This window comes from Taeniopygia guttata, chromosome 29, assembly GCF_048771995.1.
Source record: "Taeniopygia guttata chromosome 29, bTaeGut7.mat, whole genome shotgun sequence".
NCBI lineage: Eukaryota > Metazoa > Chordata > Aves > Passeriformes > Estrildidae > Taeniopygia > Taeniopygia guttata.
This window is the reverse complement of record NC_133054.1, coordinates 1029275-1037689: the sequence shown is the minus strand read 5'-3', so window position 1 is coordinate 1037689 and position 8415 is coordinate 1029275. Positions and strand designations below refer to the sequence as shown.

At 59.2% G+C, this 8415-nt stretch overlaps 1 long non-coding RNA gene across 1 annotated transcript; it reads right to left on the bottom strand.

Moving 5' to 3' along the window:
* Positions 1 to 1966, bottom strand: LOC140680830 (uncharacterized). The gene is made up of 4 exons (XR_012052204.1): positions 1878 to 1966; positions 1406 to 1462; positions 1023 to 1132; positions 1 to 185 (listed from the first exon to the last, which is right to left on the bottom strand). It is a non-coding gene; the product is annotated as an uncharacterized lncRNA (long non-coding RNA).
* Between the last annotated feature and the right edge of the window lie 6449 nt (positions 1967 to 8415).

Genomic DNA, 8415 nt, shown 5'->3' with positions numbered 1-8415 from the left:
TGTGCCTGGGGCTCCAGTGCCGTTGAGTCCTGGTGCTCTCTTCACTGTCTCCTGGTACTCTGCTTGGGAGCCTGGTTCTCTGAATCCAGCAGATGACCTTAGTTCTGCACATCTTTGTCCAAAAATTGTCTGAGTTTCCAGGTTAGTGGAGGATGGGCTGTCATCTTCGCTCATGGCTTGAAGGGCTGGAAGACATAAATCAACCACAGTCAGAGACCAGGGGCTGTGTGACATCACAGAGACCTGTGTAACATCACAGAGAGCTGTGTGACATCACAGGGGCTTTGTGACATCACAGGGGCTTTGTGACATCACAGAGAGCTGTGTGACATCACAGAGGCTGTGTGACATCACAGGGGCTGTGTGACATCACAGAGACGTGGGTGTGACATCACAGAGAGATGTGTGATGTCAAAGAGATGTCAGTGTGACATCACAGAGATGTCTCTGTGACATCACGGAGATGCCAGTGTGACATCACAGAGAGCTCCTTGACATCACAAGAAGCTGTGTGACCTCATAGGGTCAGTGTGACATCAAAAGGATGTCAAAGTGACATCACAGAGAGCTGTGTGATGTCACAGAGATGTCAGTGTGACATCACAAAGAGCTGTGTGACATCACAGAGGTGTCTGTGTGACATCACAAAAATCTGTGTGACCTCACAGGGTCAGCGTGACATCATGGAGATGTCAGTGTGACATCACAGAGATCTGTGTTACATCACAGAGATAACAGTGTGACATCACAGAGATATCGGTGTGACATCAGAGAGAGCTTTGTGACATCACAGATATGTCTGTGTGACATCACAAAAAGCTGTGTGACATAACAGGGTCAGTGTGACATCACAGAGATGTCTCTGTGACATCACAGAGGGCTGTGTTACATCACAGAGATGTCCGTGTGACATCACAGAGAATTGTGTTACATCACAGAGATGTCCATGTGACATCACAGAGGGCTGTGTGACATCACAGAGATGTCCGTGTGACATCACAGAGGGCTGTATGATCTTGCACCTTCTGGAAGATGGAGTATCGCCCACTCTGTATTGCCTGGAGCACATGCAATGTTTGAAGTGCCAGCTCTGACATGGCACTACTGACATCCTCTGTCAGGCATTCAAGGGCTGCAAGAGAGAGGAACAGAGCCACGGTCAGATCCCGACTCTGCGGGGAGCCGAGGGGAGCCCGCCCTGCCAGGGCCATCCCAGCCGGCTCTTGCCATGGCCGGGAGGGATCAGGGACCAAGGGGATCAGCCCGAAGCTGCTGGCAACACATCCCCCACGTGTCCCTGAAATCTCTGTGTGCTCTACCTAGGAGAGCAGAGCTCTCCGCAGCCAGGGCAGGGCTTGCAGCTCTCCCCGCCAGCCCCCGCTGGCAGCCCGCTGCCCTCACTCACCCTCACAGATGAGCTGGAGCTCTTCCTTCCTCCCCCTCAGGTACCGCCCGGCCGTCCCTGGGAACACAGAGCCTGTCAGGCCCAGCGGCACAGCTCCCTGCCAGCGGCGCTGCCAGCCCTGTGCCCACACGCCCTCCTGGCCCGGCTCGTGGCTCACCCATGAACCTGACGGCGCCTCTCGCAGGGGCTCCTGTGGGCTCTGCAGGTAGGGCAGGGCCCGGCGCAGGTGCTCGGCCACGCTGCTGCTGTCCTCTGCCAGCTGCAGAGAGCGGCAGGAGGGAAGGGTTGGCCCCGCAGCCCCACCGGGCCGCGGCTCCATGGGCACCCGGCTCGGGCCGCAGGAGCCTGGAGCAGAGCCCGCGCGGCCTCGGGCTGCAGCAGCGGGCAGGGGCACAGCTGCCAGCCCGCACACCGAGCACCGCGCTCAGGGGGCTTCTCCAGGCTGGGGCTGCGGCTTCCCGGCCCTCCTTACCAGGCACTCGGTGAACTTCCACAGCTTCTGGTTCTTCACCAGCTTTTCAAGATCCCTCCTCTTCAGGAACTCGGCTGCACAAAGCAGCGTTTCCTGAGAAGCCTGGAGAGCAGCAGAGACGCGGAGATGGCCCCACAGCCCAGGGCGCAGGACCCGTCCCTGTGCCAGGGCCTGGAGGAGGCTGCAGCCTGCGAGGCGCCAGGGCAGGAGACAGCCCAGCCCCTGCCAGGGGAACAGCAGCAGCTGCCGAGTCCTCAGCTCTGCCACTCGCTGGTTCTCATCATGGCAGTGGAAGGAGAGTGGCAGCAGGCTCTGGCGCACGTGTGTCTTCAGAGCCTGTTTTTCTTTTTCCTGTGGAAAAGTCATCCATGTTTGGAAGAGCAGTATGGAGAGCAGCTGCACTTGGCTATTGTCCTGTATGAAGGGAAGAAAAAGAGACGCCAGCATTGGTGCACGGGGCTCAGTTTGGTGCAGGCCTGCAAATCCACAGGGCACAAAGTGTCCAGGCAGCAGCCAGTGGCCATGGCTGGGGGCAGTGAGCCTTATGTGGTCAAGGAGTGGCAGGAGTGCCTCAACCAGCTGCAGTGTGATGGGGCTGGGTATCAGCATGTCCTTGTCCAAGATGATAAAGTTGAGGAGTATGACTGTCATGCTAACTATCTCTCCATCCGCATCCCACAGGAGCTCCACAAGACTTTCAGTCAGGCTCCACATTTTTTCTCTCTGTGAGGAACACAAGTTTGTGAAATGCCATCCTGCTGCTGCAGGGCCTAGAGGCCAAAGGGCTGTTCCAAAGCACTTGGGCAGCTGAAGCGGGAGGCAGGAGAGCTGGGAGCAGCTGGCCCAGCGCCCAAAGCCCAGCCAAGCCCAAGAGACTGCATTCCCGAGCACAGCCTCTGCCCCTGCCCCCTTCTCACCATCGAGGGATCCTTGATGAGCTCGAGAAGGGCCCTGAGCACCAGGTGACGCCTCTCCTTGCACTCGCTCCTCAGGTGCCTTGACAAGATTTGCAGGACTCTGTCTGCACCGCGTTCACTCAAGTCCAGGCACTCGAGGACCTGAAAGGCACAGGGCAGTGACAGGGGAGCGGCCGGCAGGAGCCCAGAACCGCACAGGGCTGAGCCCAGGCAGCAGCACAGGGTGCGGGCACCGTCCCAGGTACTGCGGCCAAGAGAGGGCAGAGAGCCGGGAGGCAGCTGAGCGAGGCAGTGCTGGCCTTCAGGCTCACCTCCACAAGGAATGCCAGGGAGGGCAGCTCCCAGCGTGGCTCCTGTGTGCTGAGCAGCCGGAGCAGGTAGCGAGCGATCCGGGAGCACAAGGGGATGGAGACACAGGACATCTCCCTGGCAGGAGACAAAGTAACCAAGACTGTGGGCCAGGGGGACAAACCTCTCCCAGGACTGACTCACAGAGGTCTGGTCTTTCCCCAGCATCCTGCAAGGGCCCCTGGGCTATTTGGGAGGCGGCTCCTTGTGGGCACCCTCCTCTCCCAGCCTTTTTCAGTCTGCTTGGCTGTCCCTCGGTGACAAGGCCCTCTGGCCCGTGACCACAGGGACTGTGTGGGGCACCCCAGGCACAGAGCACAAATGTCAGAGGCAGCAGTGTGAAGGGGGTCTCACCTGGCCAGCAGACCCACGGCATAGTGGTGGGTGTCAGCACACAGCAGCGTGTCCCAGCCACACTCGTGTTCCATTGCCACCACCACATCCTCGTGTTGCATTTGGCAGAGCAGGGACTTCAGGGTCCGCACTGCAAACCTGAGTGCAGAGCAAAGCCCAGGTCACGTTGGGAGCACTGGTTCCTGCCCAGGGATTTGGCAAGGACAGGAGGACTGGGATGGAGCACCTGCTGGGGTTGGAGGCAAGGCCGTGTTGCTGCTGGCATCCCTTCCAGAAGGTATTGATCTGCTCTGGCATATCCAGAGTGCTGAAGAACAGTTGGAAGAGCAGATGGACAAACAGGCGGGGGAAATACACGGTCACCATCTGTGGGACACAGGGCAGCTGGAGGATCTTCCACATCACCACAGTTGCCTGCAAAGGACAAAGCCCCTCGAGGCAGCGCTCAGTGCTGAGGTGTCCGTGTGGCAGGGCCCAAGCACGGGAGGGAGAGGCCCGGAGAGACGCAGGGGGAGCACTGGGCCTGGTGGCCCTGAAGCTGCCCCAAGGCCAGGTTTCAGCCCAGCGCCTGAGGCAGGGAGACGCCGTGGGGGAGGGAGGATGGAGAGCTGCTGGAGAGGTGGCCTTGGGGCCAGCAAAGGCAGAAACTCACAGCCAGGGCAAGGACAGCCCTGTGGTCCCCATCGGAGGTGCACGTGCTGTGCTCTGGCCAGCTCCCCAGCACATCGAGGAGTACGAGCATGGCCAGCTCTGCAGTCCTGGGCGAGCACATGATGCTCTTCCACATGGCCAAAGCAGCTCTGTGGGGTCAGAGTTCTGTCTCAGAGGAGTCTGGGACACAGCAGCGTGGCCTGGGTGGCAGCGGGGAGCTGAGCTGCTATGCCAGCCCTGCCTCTGCCCACTGCCCCTCACTGGCAGCACGCAGGCAGCCCAGCCCTGTGGGGACTGGCCCCTGAGGGGCAGGGGGGAAGCATGGCAGCACACTGCGGGGCTGGCAGGGGCCAGGGCTGGCAAAGGGAGCAGCCAGAGGGCCCTGGAATTCTCTGTTTGTCAGACACCTGGGACAGGCTGTACAGGGTGAAGGGCTGCTGAGCCTTGTGGACACGTGGGCCCCGTACCTGTCACACACTGGGGCCACACGCAGGAGAGCCATCACCACGTCAGAGGGCTGTGCCTCTGTCAGATCCAGAAGGGGCCTGTACAGATTGTACTCAGGAAACTCATTGGCCACGAGGATGTACCTCACCATGGCGGGCAGCTGGAGAAGGCAGGGGAGACTTGGAAAGCTGCCAGAGGAAGGAATGTGCCCAGCTGCCCCAGAGAAGTGCTTCCCTTGCCACCACACTGCCATGGCCTCAAAGGCTTCCAGGGAGCAGCAGGCGTGGCTTGGGAGGCCACGCAATTGCTGGGAGGAGAAAAGCCAGACCACAGGCTGCTTACTTGCTTTGGGCTGGAAGGACCCTCCTGCACAAGCATATCCAGCAGGGCAGCACTGGTCTTGGGCTCTGACCACAGCGCCCATGACGCTGCTCTCTTCCTCCCGAGTCCTCTTCATGAATTTGCAAACCATCTGTAGCAGAAGGGCAAGAAGCCCGGGATGTTGCATGGAGTGCTCCGAGCACAGTGCTGGGCTGAGCAGTGCCAGCAGGCCCAGCCCAGGTGGGGATGGCTGCAGGTACCTGCGCTGTTCTGCGGAAGCGGCCACGGGTGCGTTCCTGCTCTCGTGTGCGCTGCACGGCTGCACCTGGCAAAGAGCGAGCGCAGCCCGAGCTGAGGGGCTGCGGGAGAGGCCGGAGAACACAGCCCAGCCCTGCGCTGCCCAGGCAGGGACAGCCCCGCGCCGCCCCAGGGCATGGAGCACGGCTGTGGGGTGTCTGCCCGGCCCCTATTCCATCCTGTCCATGGGCATGGCCCCAGGGGATGGGATGGGATGGGATGGGATGGGATGGGATGGGATGGGATGGGATGGGATGGGATGGGATGGGATGGGATGGGATGGGATGGGATGGGATGGGATGGGATGGGATGGGATGGGATGGGATGGGATGGGATGGGATGGGATGGGATGGGATGGGATGGGATGGGATGGGATGAGGCCAAGCTGGCTGCAGGCACCAGCCCTTTGGCCCAGCTCTGCCACTCACTCTTCTGTGGTGGCTGGAACTGCTCCACCTCTTCAGGCTGCTGTGCTGGGGCAGCTCCAGGGCCTTCTTTCTCCTCCTTCCCCCAGGCCAGCTTGGGCACGCTCGCAGGTCTGTGCTCTACGTCACTGCCTGGATTCATGGCTACTTGCAGACGATGAAAAGGAAAAGGTCCGAGTCAGCAAGTGCTGCAGTCATGCCTTGAGGACACCTGCAAGAGTGAAGTCTGGGCAAGGCTACAGGACAGCAAGTCCTGCACTCTGGTCTTGGGGGCTCCAGCCACAAGGACAGGAGACTCCTGTCAAGGACAGTGCAAAGCAAATGCCACGGTCTGCCCTCGAGGGCAGCTGCAGAAGAGATGCCTCGGGAAGGCCAGAGGTCACCAAGTGCTCTGGTCTGGCCACGAGGTCCCCTGCAGGAGTAATACCTCGGGAAAGCTCCGGGTCAGCAAGGAACGAGTGGCTGTGCGAGGGCTCCTCACAGCACCGCTCTGTCCTTCCTGTCCTTTCGCGTGCACCGAGCACTGTGGAGTGGCCTTGTCACTGCCAACACCTTTGCCACAGCATGTCACAAAGGGCCCTTGGATACCCTGTCCCATTCCATTCCACGGTGACCATGCTGCACCGTGTCACAAAGGGCCCTTGGATACCCTGTCCCGTTCCATTCCACGGTGGCCATGCTGCAGCGTGTCACAAAGGGCCAGGAGGAGGCTGCAGCCTGCGAGGCGCCAGGGCAGGAGGCAGCCCAGCCCCTGCCAGGGGAACAGCAGCAGCCACGAGTCCTCACCTCTGCCACACACTGATTCTCATCATGGCAGTGGAAGAAGAGTGGGAGCAGTCTCTGACACACTTGTGTCATCAGGGGCTTTTTTCCTTCTTCTACTACAGGAGACAGCAAGGTTTGAAAGACAAACATGGAGAGCTGCTGCACGTAGCTATCATCCTGTGTAGCAGGAAGGAAAAAAGACCTTGGCATCAGCTGATTCTGGCCCATGTTGGCGCAGGCCTGCATCTCCACAGGGCACCAAGTGTCTGGGCAGCAGCCAGTGGCCCTGGCTGAGGGCACAGAGCCTTACATGGTCAAAGAGTGGCAGGAGCATCTTAGCCAGCTGCAGGGCGATGGGGCTGGGTATTGGGGCGTCATTATCCAGGAACAAATCACTTAACAGAACAGTGGTCATCCTGACCACATCACTATCATTTTCCTGCAGGAGCTCCCCGAGGCTTTTGGTCAGGCTCCACATTCTTTTGGCCTGTGCAGAACAAAAGTGTGTGAAAGGCCACCCTGCTGCCACAGGGCCTAGAGGCCAAAGGCCTGTCCCGAAGCACTCGGGCAGCTGAAGTGGGAGGCAGGAGAGCTGGGAGTGGCTGCCCCAGTGCCTGAAGCCCAGCCAAGTTCCAGTGACTGCGTTCCCCAGCCCCACGCTGCCTGCAGGGCTTCAGCTGCTGCCCCCTCCTTACCAGCCAGGGATTATCCCTGAGCAAGAGGAGGGCCCTTAGAACCTGGCGGCGCATCTCTGTGCGCTCACTCAGCAAGTGCCTCGACAAGAGATCCATGATGCTGTCACTGCCTGCACTCAAATCCAGGCAATGCAGGACCTGAAAGGTACAGGACAGTGACAGGGGACCCGGCCGGCAGGAGCCCAGAACCGCACAGGGTGGGGACCAGGCAGCAGCTCAGGGCGTGGGCTCCGTCCCAGGCAGCTGTGGCTACGAGAGGGCAGAGAGCCGGGAGGCAGCGCTGGCCTTCAGACTCACCTCCACAAGGAATGCCAGGGCATGGAAGTTCCAGTATGGCATCTCTTTGCTGAGCAACTCAAGGAGACAGCCTGAGATGCTCTTGCACAAGCAGATGGATTCATTGCGCATCTCCCTGGAAGGCGGAAAATGGCACTAAGATGTGGCAGCAGCTCTCTGGCCTCAGAGAGAAACAGACAGCTTTCCCAGGCATTGCCTGAGAAAGTCTGAGAAGATCAGAGGAAAGAATGAAAAAACATTCTTATCTTAACGTGCTGCACCTGGTATTGTGAACATGTGGAATATGTTACGGAGATTTGTCTACCAAAGGGTGCTTTCTTAATTAACTAATGGTGATAGTGTTTAGACTAGAAAACCAATTAAATCAACCTATATCATACCTATCTATAAGAACAATGGGTTTCTTAATAAAGACTATTATTGATCAGACTTCTGCAATACATGGAGTCAATTATAATGATTATCCGTCTGGGGGCCCACTCCTATGACACTAAGACCCTGAGCGGGGGGGAGAAGCCCTTCCCAGGACAGACTGACGCAGTTCTTGTCCTCACCCCCCACCCTGCAGGGGGACCTGGGCCCTTTGAGATGTGGCTGCTACTGGGCACCCTCCTCTCCCAGCCTTTTCCAGTCTGCTTGGCCACGCCTCATCCCTCTGGCCCACAGCCACAGGGACTGAGTGGGATACCCCAGACACAGAGCACAAATGCTGGGAGCAATGGGGAGAAGAGGGTCTCACCTGGCCAGCAGACCCACGGCACAGTGGTGGGTGTCAGCACAGAGCAGCGTGTCCCAGCCACGCTTGCGTTCCATTGACACCACCACATCCTCATAGTCCATTTGGCAGAGCAGGGATTTCAGGGTCCTCACTGCAAACCTGTGTGCAGAGCAAAGCCCGGGTCACGCTGGGAGCACTGGCTCCTGCCCTGGCCATGTGGCAGGGACAGAAGGACTGGGATGGAGCACCTGTTGGGGCTGGTGGCAAGGCCGTGTTCTTCCTGGCATCCCCTCCAGAAGGTAT